At 38.7% G+C, this 17,707-nt stretch overlaps 1 pseudogene; it reads left to right on the forward strand.

The window, feature by feature from the left end:
- Nucleotides 1–712: 712 nt before the first annotated feature.
- On the forward strand, nucleotides 713–1,356 carry LOC143660215 (peroxiredoxin-like 2C pseudogene; annotated as a pseudogene).
- Nucleotides 1,357–17,707: the final 16,351 nt, after the last annotated feature.

The raw sequence follows: 17,707 nt of genomic DNA on the forward strand, positions 1-17,707 counted from the left end.
AGAAAAAGTGCTTGGACCCAAATCTAAATGACCCCAACCATTTCAGCTGTGTTCTCCGCCTCGGGGTATAAGTATAGAGTCCCCTAAGTATAAAAGTCTGTAATAATTTCCTCTTTGTTATTACCTGTGACAACGTTAGCCACCAAGCCACACAGGGAGGGGAGCTAGCAGCTAAAGCATTTAGAAGAGATGCAGCTGTCTCCATTTCTTTGTACCAGGATTCCCAATAAAACTCTGCGCTCTCTATGGCAAAAAGGTTCAAAGGCTTGCTATATACAGGAAATCTTAGCATTGGAGCTAGATTTAGGACTTATTTAAGAAAGTGCTTCTTCCGCTTGTCACCAGAGATAGATTCCAGGGGGAATGCTTATAGCACAGGTAATGTAGTAAATATTGCCATCCGTTGTCAGCATTCACTAATGTTTATAAAGAAAAGCATTTGTGAAATTCTTAATAGGTCTGGGAGAAATGAGAGTAACTTCTCCCCTGGATTGGAGACCCATCATTTTCCTGCAGGGTATCCTTAGATAGTGGTGTCATGAGAAGCACAACTACCTATTCCTTTCCAGGTTGTATGGTGCTTACAGGAAGACGTGGAAGTAAAAGGCCATCGTTTACAAACTGCACCTGTGGAGCGGGAATACAGCTCCTCCAGGTGCGCCCCTCCCGGCCGCGGCCCGCGCGCACCCAGGGGCCCTCAGACGCAGGGCGCATGGTCGCCGCAGCCCGGGTCACGCGGCAGGTCAGCGGCCACGCAGCCTCCACGCCGAGTGGCCCTGAGCGCCGGCAGCCCCTGGCTGCCGCAGTGGCCGAGCTGCCCAGTGCTGGACGCCTCCGGGAAGTGGGTGCTGTTCCGGGAGCGCCGGGCCATTGTGGTCTTCGTGGGGCATTTCCTGTGTTACATCTGCAAAGAATACGTAGATCTGGCCAAAATCCCCAAGAGTTTTTTACAAGAAACAAATGTCACCCTTATAGTGATTGGACAGTCATCCTACCATCATATTGAGCCTTTCTGCAAACTGACTCTCATGAAATCTATGCTGATCCTGAGAGAGAAATTTATAAAAGATTGGGAATGAAAAGAGGTTAAGAAATTGCCTCCTCAAGACAGAACTCCCATGTAAAGTCAAACATGTTCTCGGGAAGCATTCAGAGCCTGTGGCGGGAGGTGACTGGCCCTCTTTTTGATTTTTAAGGAGACCCGGCTCAGCAAGGTGGAACCCTCATCTTAGGTCCAGGCAATAACATTCATTTCATAACCCCGATAGGAATAGACTGGATCACGTCTCTGTTCGACAGCTTGTTGGAGTTCAGCATGTGAACTTTACAAGCAGACCTTCCGTTATCCTTGTGTGACTCAGTAAGAAGTGCTCACTTTCAGTCGGATCCTGGGGAATAGGACCTTAGGTTTTTGGGATGCAGTATCCTCATATCACTTGCTGACCTTTCCAGTCTTCCAGGACTTAGAAAAACATAAATAGAGAATGTGACAATTGAATTGCATGTTGCAGCGAAACTGCAAAGCTCTATAAAGCTATAAAATTTAAAATGCCATTCTGAACATTTGTTTACATCATGGCATATCCATTCAAGGGGAAATATTTCTTTTGCCATTTAGATTATACATTCTTATGAAGACTATTAGTCTTCATAAACGTCTTAAGACTATTAGGGTAAGGCAAAGCAACTCAAGACCATTTTATTCAGTGAAAAAGCAGGGTATTAAATTGTATAAGCAATGTAATCCTATTTTATATGCATATGTTTTTATTTTTGTATGCTTGGGGAAAAAAAAAACTGGAAATTAACCCACCAGAATATTGCCAGTGAGGTGTCTCTATATGGAAGGATTACAGGTTTTTATTTTCTTCTCCATATATGTCTATATTTTCCAACTGCTTTATTATGAGCATAAATAATTTTTTGGGCCAGGAAAAGGTCATTAAACTTATATGAGGGAAATATTCCTATATAACAAGCTCCACAATGTTACAAATTCAATAGGCTACAGTTCACATGTTTTCATCCTGATTGTTTTACTAGGAGAAAATGTGGCAAATGGAATGAATACCTTTCAAATAGTCCACGTTCAAAATATCTTGTCACCACACACCCGGTATCAATTTCACTAGAATTCCTTTTTTGCATGTGAAAGGGAAAAAATATTTGCTTTAGGTATTTAAGATACTATATTTAAAATATGCTCAATATATTTTTTAAGGACATATTTTAAATTTGCCCAGAAAACCTTTTAACTTGAATGTACACTGTGGTTTAGTTGTACATTGTTAGAGAGCTGCATGTCACCTTCAAATTGCTTTTATTTAATGGATTATTGTCATCATCTATTTTTCTAGAATCTTAACATGTTTTAACATTGGATGTGTCCCAGAAATTCTGGTGAAAAGTACACCAAAATGAAAATTTGTTAGTTATTAACAAGTAAAATACTGCTTTGAACTTACAGTACTTTTATATAAAGCCTATGAATTCACACAGGAAATATATATGTAATGTCTCCAAATATCTGAATGTTGTTTTCATGTATGTCTACATGAACAATTATGCTTTTAATCAATAAAAGTGTAATTTCTCAAAAAATGTTTAAAAAAAAAAAAAGGCACCTGTTGAAGAAGAAGCTGCTTAGAAGCAATGTATTAAATAAGTAGTGGTTTTCCAGGAAACACAATGTCACTTAAATCATACTTTAAAATTTTGGAAAAAGAGAGTAGTTCCATATATATTGAAGGCCTTGGTATGTGAACATAAAACCATAAAACTAATTGTCCCAAGAATGTGAATTTGTTCACATTCATTCAATAAGTACTGAACATGTACCATGTACCAGGAACTATTACAAGTGCATGAATAAATAATAAGCAGGTGGAGAAGGATAGGTGTATTAGAGTGAAATATTTAGCAGTATTTCACATGGCCATGATTATGGTTGAATTAGGAACAATCAGAAATGATGACAATACAATTGAATTAACAGCAGAGTCTTGGACAAGCCAGCAGGCATTCTCATTAGCTTTCAAACCACAGTCAAGGGGGCTGTTGCATGGATAGGGTGAGAACAGTGGTTCTTAGTTTTGGCTACACATTGAAACCACTGGAGCTCTTAAAAATCCCAATGCCAGTCTGCCTCTGACAGCAATCAGGTCAGGATCTCTGGGGGAGGGAGTTGGACATAAAATACTTTTTAAAGCTCCCCAGTGATTCCCAACGTGCATACAAGATTGAGAATCCATGGGTAAGAATAGTTTGTTGCAGGATTGATATAAATACATGGAGGATATCCTCCACAGGAGATACTGGGGAGGTTTGGAGAAACGCTTTATCTAGGTGTGGCCTAATTGTAATTAGCCAAACAGAATGCACACTGCGCAGACATGATCCCAAGACCAACATTCACAAGCGATGAATGGTGAGTGACAACTTGGACAGAATTTCTTACAGTAGTAACAATTTCAAAAGAGATCAGCAAATCTGCAAAATTCCTAAACTTGTTTCTAGCAAACTCTTGTTTCTATCAAAAATTTGATTTGGCTGCCCTCTAGTAAACAGAAGACCGAGCTGATGATGGAGCAGAAATGATGGGCTACACTTTCCCTGGTGGTTCTAACTGGAACATGGAATCTGTACAACCATTTTGAGGATGCTTTGAGGACTGACCTTTATTTAGAGGTTTATCTAGGAATTTACCTTTCCAAGTTCTGTTCACATTAGTGGCATAGGGGAAAGGACAGCAAGAACATATTAAACTCTGACAGCAGAAGAATGTTACAAAAACTTCAGCTAATTGAAGAATTGAAAGGAGGCCCTCCTTTGGGTCTGAAGTTCCTGCCCCAAGGTCAGACCTGTATTGGTTATGTGTAATATATAGACACATTTATATGCTGGAGAACTCCTAGAACCTGTAGCTGTTTTTCAAAAACAAATAAAAACAATCCAACAAAACACCCAGCTAGTAGTGGGTGTCAAACTCAGGTCTTGCTGCTCCAGAGATCATGCTGCTACATAATTTATCACTGAGTCTCAAACATAGTCTCCTACAAGAATCATCAGGACTGATAAGATATACATTATCACCTATATAGAATTCTTGTAAAATGTGTTTAACCTAAAACTAATAATGAGGAAACAGTCAATTCCAGAATTAAGGAACATTCTTCAAGGCAACTGGCCTGGAATCTTTAAAAGCTCAGTGTCGAGATAGCCAAAAACAGAAACAAACAAAAAAAAAGTGTGGGGGAGGAACCATTCTAGTTTAAAGGAAACTAAAGAAAGACATTAGCTAATGGCCAATGAAGAACCAAGGCCTTCAATTCAACAGGCTGTGAGAAACTGAATCCTGCCTAGAACCATATGATAAAGTAATCCCCTTCCAATCCAGTATCACAAGCTTACCATCTGATTTCAGATGGACCTCAAAAGGCAGAATTAATTATTCATAAATATTGGTTGGTGTCTGCCCAAGGAGGATTATAGCCATTTATTTTAGCCTCAAATTTCTCTTTAAATTGTATATGTTCTTTTCCAGGTCAGGGAAATACTTTGTTAAATACTGGAGACTCTCCAAGCAGCCCAGGACAGGAACAGTTATAGGAGACAACTCTCTACCTCCAGTCCAGCTTGGAAGATCCCATAACAGAGTCTCACACTTAAATTCCAGAAATGCTGTCAGACATATTAGCTAGAGCGGCAAATAATACTTGTCATTTGGATTTTATAAATGTAGTGTCTGGTCAAGATTGGATGATAAAATCTTTTGTCTTTAAGTACCTAATCCCACCCAACAAAAAAGAATGAAATCACTGTGGCCAATTGTTGATGGCAACAAATTGAATGGTTTGCTACCTCAAAATATAAAAAGTAGTCTTTTCTTTCTTTTTTCTATTTTTCTTTTTTTTCTATTTGCTGAGAATCTTACAACTTCAAGTTTGTGATGCCCTAGAGTGTTAATAATATGGATTTTTTTCATCCTTTTGTTAGTAAAATATACCATGACCTCTTAAATATCCAGCACGATCTGCCTTGGAGTGAAGAAAGCACAGTTGTCCGTCTTAATTCCCCACCTAAGAGGTAAGCCTTAGGTAGGTGCCACCGGCAACTAGAGCAGCCACAGAATTACTGGCCCATGTGTTGACTCCCTTCAGGATTTTGAGGCCCAGTTTGAATCCTCTTCGTATTCCTCAACAACCACCATAGAACAAGTATTTTTAAATGCCCATTCACGATGATGATGATAATCTAATTGCTTTAGTATCTGATTAAATCTACTTTGGCACATATCTGGTACATGTTTATATGAGTTATACTTCTACCCACCCTAACCCCAACCCCACCTGTTACAGGGTGCTACGCAGCTGCACTGGAGCTTGCTCCAATCATTCAACAGTTGAATTTCACCACGTCTGCACAACTGACTGTGCTAGGTTCTTGAGACAGAACTAGCTCTGCAAGGACTTTGCTCCCGCCCACCCCATACCTCAGGTGTACCTTGTTACCACAGTCCATCATGCCATCAATCCCTTTAAGTTATTCTTCTTTTTTTTTTTTTTCCTTCTCCCCAGTAACAGGGTGTTGTGGGGCACACCAAAAGAGAGACCACATAATTCAAAACTGCAAGCCAATTTAGAGTCTTTATTAGCCGGCTGGCAACTGCCTCAGAAACCTCCAAGAAGGAAGATTCAGAGAGCAGCAGCCCCGAGGTTTTCAAGGTGTGCTTATAAAGGCTAAAATCATGTTGTGGTTTGCAGTTGCTAGCAATCAAGCATAATCATAGAAGCAGAAAAATGCAGTTAGCTGTTGCCAAAACACATCCCGTTCCCCCAGTTCCATAAAGTTGGTTACTGTTTAACTCTTGGGGACTTTCCCAGCTCAGGCCTGATTTATTGTTCCTGTTCTGTTACAGGGGAAGTAGAGAACTGGACTTGGCTATCTTCCCCAGTTGGAAACATGCACATTATCCTTCATGGTTGTTGTTGCTCTCTTAGCTTACTTACCTTGTTGACTAGATTGTTTCAGGGATTTAGGGGTGAATGATTTCCCCAGAGCCAAAATTCAGGCAGCCTGCAAGTGGTAAGCATGTTATCACAGTGGCTGCTCCCACTGCCATTGGCATCAGTTTTTTTTTTTAATCAGCCTTTTCTTGATCTAAGCTTTTCATATGTCATTTGTGGTTATAAGAAAGAGCTGGCATTATAATTTTATGCAAGGGGTTTTAACTGATCTTTCCATTTGTGCTGAGAATCTTTGAGACCGATTATATTAGATTTATAATCTTATATAAGACACTTAGTAGTCTCTTGAAGGAAACCAATTTATGATTTCTATAAAATTAGAGAGATTTATGGTTTTATTTTACAGCTCCCTCTGGATGTTGGCTCCCTTTCTAATTCAAAAGTGCTTTCCAAAAAAAAAATACTTCCCATAAAAAACGCTTTTCATTTATCAACATTGTTTAGTAGATTGACTCCAACTATAACTTTCATCAGTACTCCCCCCTTGAGCATACAGCTCACCCCATCAATAGGTGTGATCCATTTCCCCTCTCCCCGACACAGGCCTGTCTTGCTTTAACCAACAGAATGTGGTGGAAGCGACATGGCTGCTATTATCATCCTTGGAATTTCCATTCCAATCTACAGGAAGCAAACAGCATCAAAAATGCTAGAATCACATTTAGGGTACTGGAACCTTCATCAGCTCCCAACTCTCCATATGTCAATATTTTCAGGCCAGCACACAGAAGGAAGAATAAAAAGGAGACTTTGGAAAGCTGGGTAAGATGGCAGCTTAGTGAGGTGTGGAATTTAGTTCATCCTCCAGAGCAGCTAGTAAATGACCAGGAACAGTCTAGAACAACTGCTGGGGCTACATCAATGACTGGACACATAGCATACACCAGTCTGGACAAGCTAGACTTAGTCTGAACTAAGTCCCTCAAGCCACCAGCACCCTGCCCCAACGAGTGTGGCAGGCTGGTTCCCCTGGGGGAAAAAACAGACTTTACAAGGAGCAAAGGCTTATCTCAACCAAGCTCCACTTATGGAATTAATTAACAAATTCTGACTACTTAAAATAGGCCTCCGGCAAAAAGAAGCCTGAAATACTAGGATTTTTTGCTCTGACAGAGAGGGGACAGGCCTGATGGAAAAAACAAAAACAAAAACAAGGCTTTTTGAGTTTTGAGTTCAACAGCGCAAAATACTGCAAAATGACTGGACTCCAAGAAAAGGGGGCACTTAGAGCCTGGAGATACATAGAGCCACGTAACAACTTAAGCTCTTGATTGACAAACCTGAGGGGCAAGGGTCTTGCTATGAAAAGGATTTTGTTTTTGTTTGTTTTTTTTGCTTTCTTTCTACTACTAAACTGATCATTAGATAGAAGTAGAAGCCTTCTCAGGCTCCAGTACTGCCCCAGGCAAGGACGGAATTAAGCTTGTCTGAGAGACAAAGCAACTAGTCAGGGGAAAGGAATTAACCCCTAAAGGATATATCTTCCCCAAGAGAAAGGTTCAGCCCAGCTCAAGTGGAATTCCTCCCTCAAGGAATTCAGGCCCCAGGGGCTGAAAAACTGAAGTTATTAATGCCAATTTACAACCTCACCTCTGTTTCAACTACACCCACATCAATGGCAGGGAAAGAATGCTGAAATTAAAGGCACCACATCACTTTACCCTGGTGGGAAGCCACTGGCAGACAAGTGCTACATACTGGGCAGAGTAGGAAAGGCACAGAGTCTAGAGGCTTCAGAGAGAAGTCTGTCAACCTGCTGGGTCTCACCCTCAGGGAAAACTGATGCAGGTTACTCTCTTCTGAGACATGGGCCAGTCCAGTCTGGGAAAATCTGACTGGAGTGCATAATATCTGAGGAAACCCTCCTCAAAAAAAAAAGGCTCCATATAGGCAAGGCAAGAAACTGAAAAAACAAGAACTGAGAAATTCTGACCAGTTAAACAGAACCTATGCTAGAGGTCTAGAATAAGTTGAACTGAATGCCAAAGAAAAGATAGAGAAAAATGTCATCCACCAAGAAAATCCTATGTAAAAGAGTGAAACAACCTCCAGAATAAACTAATTAAGGAAATCAAGTGCCTAGACACCAGCAAAAACTAATAAGTCATACTAGGAAAATCGGAGACATGACCCAGCCAAAGGAACAAACCAACAATTCAAATGAGATACAGGAGTTAAAACAAATAATTCAGGATGTGCAAAGAGACATGGAAAATCTCACAAAAATCAAATCAATGGGTGCACAGTTTTGTTCAGTGGTAGAATGCTTGCCTTTCATATGGGAGACCTGGGTTTAATTCCTGGACCATGCACCCCCCCCAAAAAAAAATAATCAAATCAATGAGTTGAGGGAAGATATAAAGAAGGAATTGAGTGAATAATAAGAAGAAATGGAAAATTTGAAAAAACAAATCACAGAACTTGGGGGAATGAAAGGCACAACAGAAGAGAGGAAAAAAATACAATGGAAACCTACAATGATAGATTTGAAGAGGCAGAAGAAAGGATTAGTAAACTAGAAGACTGAGCATCTGAAATCCAAAGCACAAAAGAAAATATAAGGAAAAGAATGAAAAAATACCAACAGGGTCTCAGGGAATTAAATGACAACATGAAGCACATGAATATATGTGTTGTGGGTGTCCCAGAAGGAGAAGAGAAGGGAAAAGGATGAGAAAGACTAACGGAAGAAATTATCACTGAAAATTTCCCATCTCTTATGAAAGACATAAAATTACAGATTGAAGAAGTGCAGTATACCCCAAACAGAATAGATCCAAATAGACCTACTCCAAGACACTTACTAATTAGACTGTCAGATGTCAAACAGAAAGAGAATTTTCAAAGCAGGACAAAAAAACAATCTATCACATTCGAGGGAACCCAATAAAAGTATGTGTGGATTTCTCAGCAGAAACCATGGAGGCAAGAAAGTAGTGGTATGATATATTTAAGATTCTAATAGAAACAAACTGCCAACCAAGAATTCTATATTCAGCAAAGTTGTCCTTCAAAAATGAGGGGGAGCTTAAAACATTTTCAGACAAACAATCACAGGGAGAATTTGTGACCAAGAGACCAGTTCTGCAAGAAATACTAAAAAGGGAGCACTACAGGCAGATAGGGAAAGGTAAGAAGAGAGAGAGGTCTGGAGAAAAGTGTAGAAATGAAGACTATCAGTAAAGGTAAAAACACAAAAAACAATTACATAGGACATATAAAATCCAAAAGGCAAAATGGTAGAAGAAAGTACTGTCTTTAGAGTAATAACACTAAATGTTAATGGAGTAAACACCCCAATCAAAAGACATAGACTGGCAGAATTGATTAGAAAACAAGACCCATCTATATGCTGTCTACAGGAGACTTATTTTGGACCCAAGGACAAAAATAGGCTGAAAGTGGAAGGTTGGGAAAAGCCATTTCATGCAAACAACAATCAGAAAAGAGCAGGAGTAGCTATACTAATATCTGACAAAATAACTTCAAATATAAAACAAAAGAAACAAAGAAAGACACTATGTATTAATAAAAGGAACAATTCAACAAGAAGACATAACAGGACTTCCTGGAAGATGGCGGCTTAATGAGATGCGCGGATCTTAGTTTCTTCTCCAGGACAGCTACTAGGGGAGTAGAAACTATACAGAAAGCGCCCAAAGCCACAACAGAGATAAAAAAGACAGCGTACCCCATCCTGGAACGGCTGGCTGGCTGAGAGAAGCATCTCGGGTGAGATCGCCAAGGCGCGCGGGCCTCACCGGGCGGGGCGGGAAGCGGCCGGAGTTACTCCCTTCCCCCTTCCCGGGCCGGCTGGGAGAACTGGAGAGGCGGTCCCCTGAAACCAAGGCGGCTGGCGCCCACACCACGCACAGCCCTCCGGACCAACTGAGAGAATTGGATCGGAAATCCCCAGGTCACGGAGAACGGTGACGGGTGGGGGAGGCCCTTTCCAAACCCGTGACTCCCGGGGAACGTGCACTCTCTCGGGCGGGCCGCGGCCGCTGGCGCCCTCCCGCCACGCTTGTCTCCCAGGGCTGACTAGGAAATTCGGACGGGCTCTTTCCCGGGCTGCAGCGACCAGCAAACCTCCCTGCGTTCGGACCCCGGGCCACCCCCCGGATGGCGAGAGTTTTCCAAAGTTTAAGGTCTCACAGCACCTTTTACTGGTGGGACCTGCAGACAAACGTGTGCCACGAGCGCCACCTACTGGGCAGGATAAGAAAAACAGAACCCAGAGATTTCACAGAAAAATCTTCCAAACTTTTGGATCCAATACCCAGGGAAATCTGTCTAAATGCACAGACGCCAACAGAAGATAACGGATCATGCTCAAATAATTGAAAATATGGCCCAGTCAAAGGAACAAACCAATAGTTCAAATGAGATACAGGAGCTGAGACAACTAATGCTGAATATACGAACAGAAATGGAAAACCTCTTCAAAAACGAAATCGATAAATTGAGGGAGGACATGAAGAAGACATGGGCTGAACATAAAGAAGAAATAGAAAAACTGAAAAAACAAATCACAGAACTTATGGAAGTGAAGGACAAAGTAGAAAAGATAGAAAAAACAATGGATACCTACAATGATAGATTCAAAGAGACAGAAGATAGAATTAGTGATTTGGAGGATGGAACATCTGAATTCCAAAAACAAACAGAAACTATCGGGAAAAGAATGGAAAAATTTGAACAGGGTATCAGGGAACTCAAGGACAATATGAACCGCACAAATATACGTGTTGTGAGTGTCCCAGAAGGAGAAGAGAAGGGAAAAGGAGGAGAAAAACTAATGGAAGAAATTTTCACTGAAAATTTCCCAACTCTTATGAAAGACCTAAAATTACAGATCCAAGAAGTGGAACGCACCCCAAAGACATTAGACCCAAATAGGCGTTCTCCAAGACACTTATTAGTTAGAATGTCAGAGGTCAAAGAGAAAGAGAGGATCTTGAAAGCAGCAAGAGAAAAACAATCCATCACATACAAGGGAAACCCAATAAGACTATGTGTAGATTTCTCAGCAGAAACCATGGAAGCTAGAAGACAGTGGGATGATATATTTAAATTACTAAAAGAGAAAAACTGCCAACCAAGACTCCTATATCCAGCAAAACTGTCCTTCAAAAATGAGGGAGAAATTAAAACATTCTCAGACAAAAAGTCACTGAGAGAATTTGTGACCAAGAGACCAGCTCTGCAAGAAATACTAAAGGGAGCACTAGAGTCAACCAAAAAGACAGAAGAGAGAGGTATGGAGAAGAGTCTAGAAAGAAGGAATGTCAGATATGATATATATAAGACAAAAGGCAAAATGGTAGAGGAAAATATTATCCAAACAATAATAACACTAAATGTTAATGGACTGAATTCCCCAATCAAAAGACATAGAATGGCAGAATGGATTAAAAAACAGGATCCTTCTATATGCTGTCTACAGGAAACACATCTTAGACCCAAAGATAAACATAGGTTGAAAGTGAAAGGTTGGGAAAAGATATTTCATGCAAATAACAACCAGAAAATAGCAGGAGTGGCTATACTAATATCCAACAAGTTAGACTTCAAATGTAAAACAGTTAAAAGAGACAAAGAAGGACACTATATACTAATAAAAGGAACAATTAAACAAGAAGACATAACAATCATAAATATTTATGCACCGAACCAGAATGCCCCAAAATACGTGAGGAATACACTGCAAACACAGAAAAGGGAAATAGACACAAATACCATAATAGTTGGAGACTTCAATTCCCCACTCTCATCAATGGACAGAACATCTAGACAGAGGATCAATAAAGAAATAGAGAATCTGAATATTACTATAAAGGAGCTAGACTTAACAGACATTTATAGGACATTACATCCCACAACAGCAGGATACACCTTTTTCTCAAGTGCTCATGGATCATTCTCAAAGATAGACCATATGCTGGGTCACAAAGCAAGTCTTAACAAATTTAAAAAGATTGAAATCATACACAACACTTTCTCGGATCATAAAGGAATGAAGTTGGAAATCAATAATAGGCAGAATGCCAGAAAATTCACAAATACGTGGAGGCTCAACAATACACTCTTAAACAACGAGTGGGTCAAAGAAGAAATTTCAAGAGAAATTAGTAAATACCTAGAGGTGAATGAAAATAAAAAAACAAATATCAAAACTTATGGGATGCAGCAAAGGCAGTGCTAAGAGGGAAATTTATTGCCCTAAATGCCTATATCAGAAAAGAAGAAAAGGCAAAAATGCAGGAATTAACTGTTCACTTGGAAGAACTGGAGAAAGAACAGCAAACTAATCCCAAAGCAAGCAAAAGGAAAGAAATAACAAAGATCAGAGCAGAAATAAATGAAATTGAAAACATGAAAACAATAGAGAAAATCAATAAGACCAGAAGTTGGTTCTATAAGAAAATCAATAAGATTGATGGGCCCTTATCAAGATTGACAAAAAGAAGAAGAGAGAGGATGCAAATAAATAAGATCGAAATGGAAGAGGAGACATAACTACTGACCTCACAGAAATAAAGGAGGTAATAACAGGATACTATGAACAACTTTACGCTAATAAATACAACAATTTAGATGAAATGGACGGGTTCCTGGAAAGACATGAACAACCAACTTTGACTCAAGAAGACATAGATGACCTCAACAAACCAATCACAAGTAAAGAAATTGAATTAGTCATTCAAAAGCTTCCTAAAAAGAAAAGTCCAGGACCAGATGGCTTCACATGTGAATTCTACCAAACGTTCCAGAAAGAATTAGTACCAATTCTCCTCAAACTCTTCAAAAAAATCGAAGTGGAGGGAAAACTGCCTAATTCATTCTATGAAGCCAACATCACCCTCATACCAAAACCAGGCAAAGATATTACAAAAAAAGAAAACTACAGACCAATCTCTCTAATGAATACAGATGCAAAAATCCTCAGTAAAATTCTAGCAAATCGTATCCAACAACACATTAAAAGAATTATACATCATGACCAAGTAGGATTCATCCCAGGTATGCAAGGATGGTTCAACATAAGAAAATCAATTAATGTAATACACCATATCAACAAATCAAAGCAGAAAAATCACATGATCATCTCAATTGATGCAGAGAAGGCATTCGACAAGATTCAACACCCTTTCCTGTTGAAAACACTTCAAAAGATAGGAATACAAGGGAACTTCCTTAAAATGATAGAGGGAATATATGAAAAACCCACAGCTAATATCATCCTCAATGGGGAAAAATTGAAAACTTTCCCCTTAAGATCAGGAACAAGACAAGGATGTCCACTATCATCACTATTATTCAACATTGTGTTGGAGGTTCTAGCCAGAGCAATTAGACAAGAAAAAGAAATACAAGGCATCAAAATCGGAAAGGAAGAAGTAAAACTATCACTGTTTGCAGACGATATGATACTATACGTTGAAAACCCGGAAAAATCCACAACAAAACTACTAGAGCTAATAAATGAGTACAGCAAAGTAGCAGGTTACAAGATCAACATTCAAAAATCTGTAGCATTTCTATACACTAGTAATGAACAAGCTGAGGGGGAAATCAAGAAACGAATCCCATTTACAATTGCAACTAAAAGAATAAAATACCTAGGAATAAATTTAACTAAAGAAACAGAAAACCTATATAAAGAAAACTACAAAAAACTGCTAAAAGAAATCACAGAAGACCTAAATAGATGGAAGGGCATACCGTGTTCATGGATTGGAAGACTAAATATAGTTAAGATGTCAATCCTACCTAAATTGATTTACAGATTCAATGCAATACCAAACAAAATCCCAACAACTTATTTTTCAGAAATAGAAAAACCAATAAGCAAATTTATCTGGAAGGGCAGGGTGCCCCGAATTGCTGAAAACATCTTGAGGAAAAAAAACGAAGCTGGAGGTCTCGCGCTGCCTGACTTTAAGGCATATTATGAAGCCACAGTGGTCAAAACAGCATGGTATTGGCATAAAGATAGATATATCGACCAATGGAATTGAATAGAGTGCTCAGATATAGACCCTCTCATCTATGGACATTTGATCTTTGATAAGGCAGTCAAGCCAACTCCCCTGGGACAGAGCAGTCTCTTCAATAAATGGTGCCTAGAGAACTGGATATCCATATGCAAAAGAATGAAAGAAGACCCATCTCTCACACCCTATACAAAAGTTAACTCAAAATGGATCAAAGATCTAAACATTAGGTCTAAGACCATAAAACAGAGGAAAATGTTGGGAGATATCTTATGGATCTTACAACTGGAGGCGGTTTTATGGACCTTAAACCTAAAGCAAGAACACTGAAGAAGGAAATAAATAAATGGGAGCTCCTCAAAATTAAACACTTTTGTGCATCAAAGAACTTCATCAAGAAAGTAGAAAGACAGCCTACACAATGGGAGACAATATTTGGAAATGATATATCAGATAAAGGTCTAGTATCCAGAATTTATAAAGAGATTGTTCATCTCAACAACAAAAAGACAGCCAACCCAATTACAAAATGGGAAAAAGACTTGAACAGACACCTATCAGAAGAGGAAATACAAATGGCCAAAAGGCACATGAAGAGATGCTCAATGTCCCTGGCCATTAGAGAAATGCAAATCAAAACCACAATGAGATATCATCTCACACCCACCAGAATGGCCATTATCAACAAAACAGAAAATGACAAGTGCTGGAGAGGATGCGGAGAAAGAGGCACACTTATCCACTGTTGGTGGGAATGTCAAATGGTGCAACCACTGTGGAAGGCAGTTTGGCGGTTCCTCAAAAAGCTGAATATAGAATTGCCATACGACCCAGCAATACCATTGCTGGGAATATACTCAAAGGACTTAAGGGCAAAGACACAAACAGACATTTGCACACCAATGTTTATAGCAGCGTTATTTACAATTGCAAAGAGATGGAAACAGCCGAAATCTCCATCAACAGAAGAGTGGCTAAACAAACTGTGGTATATACATACGATGGAATACTATGCAGCTTTAAGACAGGATAAACTTATGAAGCATGTAATAACATGGATGGACCTAGAGAACATTATGCTGAGTGAGTCTAGCCAAAAACTAAAGGACAAGTACTGTATGGTCCCACTGATGTGAACAGACATTCGAGAATAAATTTGGAATATGTCCTTGATAACAGAGTCCAGCAGGAGGTAGAAACAGGGTAAGATAATGGCCAATTGGAGTTGAAGGGATACAGACGGTGTAACAGGACTAGATACAAAAACTCAAAAATGGACAGCACAATAATACCTAATCGTAAAGTAATCATGTTAAAACACTGAATGAAGCTGCATCTGAGCTATAGGTTTTTGTTTTGTTTTGTTTTGTTTTGGTTTTACTATTATTACTTTTATTTTTTTTCTCTATATTAACATTCTATATCTTTTTCGGTTATGTTGCTAGTTCTTCTAAACCAATGCATATGTACGAAGAAATGATGATCATGCATCTATGTGATGATGTTAAGAATTAATGATTGCATATGTAGAATGGTATGATCTCTAAATGTTGGGTTAATTTCTTTTTTTCCGTTAATTAAAAAAAAAAAAGAGAAGGGATAATTGGAGCTGAAGGGATACAGACTGTACAACGGGACTGGATATAAAAACTCAGAAATGGACAGCACAATACTACCCAATTGTAATGCAATTATGTTAAAACACTGAATGAAGCTGCATATGAGGTATAGGTTTTTTGTTTTTGTTTTTTTTTTCTTTCTATTATTGTTTTAATTCTTATTCTGTTGTCTTTTTATTTCTTTTTCTAAATCGATGCAAATGTACTAAGAAATGATGAATATGCAACTATGTGATGTTATTAAGAATTACTGATTGTACATGTAGATTGGAATGATTTCTAATTGTTTTGTTAATTCTTTTTTTAATTAATAAAAAAATGCAAAAAAAAAAAAAAAAACAAGACATAACAATCATAAATGTTATGCACTGGGCCACAGTGTTCCAAAATAAATGAGGCAAACACTGACATCACTGAAAAGAGAAATAGACACAGCTACCATAATAGCTGGAGACTTCAATTCCCCACTCTCATCAATGGACAGACCATCTAGAAGAGGATCAATAAAGAAACAGAGAACTTGAATAATGCAATAAATGCACTAGACTTAACAGATAGTTACAGAACATTATACCCCACAGCAGCAGGATCCACATTTTTCTCAAGTGCTCATGGATTGTTCTCAAGGATAGACCATATGCTGGGTCACAAAGCAAGTCTCAGTAAATTTAAAAAGGCTGAAATCATACAAAACACTTTCTCGGATCATAATGGAATGAAGTTGGAAATCAATAAAAGGCAGAGAACCAGAAAATTCACAAATATATGGAGCCTAACAACACACTTTTAAACAATCAGTGGAGCAAGGAAGAAACTACAAGAGAAATCAGTAAATATCTCTAGGCAAATGAAAATGAAAACACAACATATCAAAATTTATGGGGTGCAGCAAAGGCAGTGCTAAGTGTGAAATTTATTGCCCTAAATGCCTATATCAAGAAAGAAGAAAGAGCAAAAATCAAGGAGTTTACTGTTCACTTGGAAGAACTAGAGAAAGAACAGTAAACTAACCCCAAAGCAAACAAAAGGAAAGAAATAATGAAGATTAGAGCAGAAATAAATAAAATTGAGACTATGAAAACAAACAAGAAAATCAACAAAACCAGAAGTTGGTTCTCTGAGAAAATCAACAAAATTGATGGACCCTTAGCTAGGTTGACAAAAAAAAAAAGAGAGAGATGCAAATAAATAAAATAGATATGGAAGAGGAGACATAACAACTGACCCCACAGAAATAAAGGAGATAATGAGAGGATACTATTAGCAACTATATGCTAATAAATTAGACAATGTTGTACATGAAAAAGACAACTTCCTAGAAAGGCTTTTAGTCACATCAATATGGACCCACCTCCCCAACCTCTTAAAATTAGGCCCCCTAATTTTAAGTAGACTCAGCCTATCCTTTGCAGGAATAAATTTCATAAGGATGAATCCCAAGATCAAGAGCTCAGCCTATTGATTTGGTTGTCCCCACTGCTCGGGAGAATATCAGAAACTCACCTAATAGGAAAGTTTAATATTTCTTCTTTTCTCCTCATTCCCCCAAGGGGACTTTGCAAATACTTCTTTATACACTACCCAAATCACTCTGGCATTTATTGGGGTATCACACTAACCTGGACAAACCAACAAAATCTCAAGCCCTATTAAAAATTCCATGTTTAACAATGTTCCATATACATCAGTGTTCAACTAAAACTGACCATACAAGTTAAATTAGGAAATGCCCTACCCAAAATATAAATTTTGAAGGTAAAACTGACAAGATATGTTGAAGATGAGATGGGAGGTGTGAGAAAAGATGAGTAAATAGTTACTGCAAGGCTTTTGGCCTGAGCATTTGCACAAAGGAGTTTTTATGTACAGAGAGTAGGAAAAATAAGGGAAGAACAAGTTTGTGAAGGAAGACCAGGAATCCTGATTTGGGTATGATAAGTTGAGATGCATATGGAATATCCAGGGTAACTATCGAGCTGGCATTTGGAAGTGTGAACCTAGATGTCGGAAGAGAGAACCAGATGGGAAATACAGAATTTGGAGTTGACCACATAACAGTGGAATT

Source organism: Tamandua tetradactyla, chromosome 16 (assembly GCF_023851605.1).
Source record: "Tamandua tetradactyla isolate mTamTet1 chromosome 16, mTamTet1.pri, whole genome shotgun sequence".
Classification (NCBI taxonomy): domain Eukaryota; kingdom Metazoa; phylum Chordata; class Mammalia; order Pilosa; family Myrmecophagidae; genus Tamandua; species Tamandua tetradactyla.